Source organism: Vigna unguiculata, unplaced genomic scaffold, assembly GCF_004118075.2.
Source record: "Vigna unguiculata cultivar IT97K-499-35 unplaced genomic scaffold, ASM411807v1 contig_695, whole genome shotgun sequence".
Taxonomy (NCBI): domain Eukaryota; kingdom Viridiplantae; phylum Streptophyta; class Magnoliopsida; order Fabales; family Fabaceae; genus Vigna; species Vigna unguiculata.
The window spans coordinates 42,501-45,000 of record NW_021011420.1 but is presented as its reverse complement, the minus strand read 5'-3'; positions in this window follow the sequence as shown (position 1 = coordinate 45,000).

Sequence of the window (2,500 nt, the reverse complement as noted above, 5' to 3'; positions counted from 1 at the left end):
GCGTCATCCCCCCAAGTTGCCTTGGGCGCAGTTCGGCCTAGTTCACTCTTTTCCAGCATCATCCCCCCAAGTTGTCTTGTTCGCAGTTCGGCCTAGTTCACTCTTTTCCAGCGTCATCCCCCCAAGTTGCCTTGTTCGCAGTTCGGTCTAGTTCACTCTTTTCCAGCATCATCCCCCCAAGTTGCCTTGTTCGCAGTTTGGCCTAGTTCACTCTTTTCCAGTGTCATCCCCCCAAGTTGCCTTGTTCGCAGTTTGGCCTAGTTCACTCTTTTCCAGTGTCATCCCCCCAAGTTGTCGTTGCCAACAACCCAAGAGTCCATAGTATTCGGAGTTCTAGCGGGGCCTCCCCTTGCTTCCAACAACCCAAGAGTCCATAGTATTCGGAGTTCTAGCGGGGCCTCCCCTTGCTTCCAACAACCCAAGAGTCCGTAGTATTCGGAGTTCTAGCGGGACCTCCCCTTGCTTCCAACAACCCAAGAGTCCATAGTATTCGGAGTTCTAGCGGGGCCTCCCCTTGCTTCCAACAACCCAAGAGTCCGTAGTATTCGGAGTTCTAGCGGGGCCTCCCGTTGCTTCCAACAACCCAAGAGTCCATAGTATTCGGAGTTCTCGCGTGGCCTCCCATTGATTCAAACAACCCAAAAGTCCATCTTCTTCGCAGTTCAACATCGCCTCCCTCGTTTCCAACAGGCCCAAAGGTCGTCTTCTTCGCAGATCCACGAAGAGCTCATCACGATTTGCCACATTCCATTTCCCACGGGTTGTCAACAACACTTTCTCACACTTCCCGCAATCGAGTACGTGCATGACATGCCAAAGCACATCTTATTTGCCTTCCATCGCACTCAAGACGACGGGTTGTGGAAGAACGATATTGCTCACAACAAGTTCAAGGACAACGTCTCAATCAAGGGACACAACCGAATTATGTTAACTGGGTCGCTAAAGTAAACCCGAGTTCATATAATGCACCGCATCCAAAAGAACTAGCCACAACACGTGCATCACTGAGATGTTTCACTAGATGGAACACGTGCGTGACATTAGGATCCTCCAACACCTCTTCGTGATGGAAAGATAGAATTCGAAGCAACCACAGAAGTACCGTCTAGTGGGTAGGCAACACAGGGACTGATCAACCAATATCACCCAAGGCAACGGGTGAAAATGGAAGAGATGCATGCTTGACCGTTCGATACGCAAGGCATGGAGCCAGCCAGCAAGTGCATCTCGATTACAACTCACACACCCTCACGTTCGCAAGACACCACACCACAAGACGGTCCACCCCCCACCTACCATGGGCAAGCAAGCAAATGGAAACATCAAGTGACGCATGGTCAAGCATCGCTAGGCATGAAAATAACTTTCCACAATATCCGAGGGACTAGCTGCCGAGCTAACCAACGATCAGTGACGACCGTGTGTTGGTATTAATAAAGCTCAACAACTATGAAGAGGCTAGTTGTGCCATGATAAACATGCTAACGCACGCACCACGTGAGGGGGAGGCCTCATCAAGCTCCCTTTAAAACCTGCCAGTGTGGAGCTGGCCGGCTCAAGGAGCACTCCCCCCCTATAAGAGGTTAATATGCAAAAGGCAAAATTGTACAAGTAGATACACTTTTTTTGAGCAGACATAAGTCCATATCTCGGGCTACACTTCGAATTTTGATGCGATTTTTTGCAGTAATTCGTAGAATAATGGTATCTCCTTGCTCACCAAATTTCATAATTTTTCTCGAAGGGGAACTATTTTTTTTATTTTTTTTACTTACCGGGTATGTGTAAAATCGGGAAAAATAGAAAAGCACATGTAGACTTCGAATTTCGACCTCATTTTTTCCAGTCCACCACTAAACAATATCAGGAACCTCCCCACAAAATTTCATTCAGTTTGGCCAAGGTCTTAAATTTGACAAATTTTGGCACCAAGCTATCTAGTCGCGGTGCACCGACCAACTTGGCCAAGTGCAAAATGCATCCAATTCAAAACTTTTGTGCACCAACACTTTTACAGTACTCATTTGGGGACATTTGGAGGCCTTTCCAACCCTCACATCTCAAAAACCACGAATTTCATTTTTTCACAAAACTCCCCACCAAGCCTTCTAGCTATGCCGCGGTGCACCGCCAACATTGGCCATGTGCAAAACCCTCCGAACTCAAAACTTTCGTGCACCAAGAATTTCATGGTATTCATTTGGGGCATTTGGAGGCCTTTCCAACCCTCACATCTCAAAAACCACGAATTTCATTTTTTCACAAAACTCCCCACCAAGCCATTTAGCTATGCCGCGGTGCACCGCCAACTTGGCCATGTGCAAAACCCTCCGAACTCAAAACTTTCGTGCACCAAATTTCAGTATTCATTTGGGGCATTTGGAGGCCTTTCCAACCCTCACATCTCAAAAACCACGAATTTCATTTTTTCACAAAACTCCCCACCAAGCCATTTAGCTATGCCGTGGTGCACCGACCAACTTGGCCATGTGCAAAA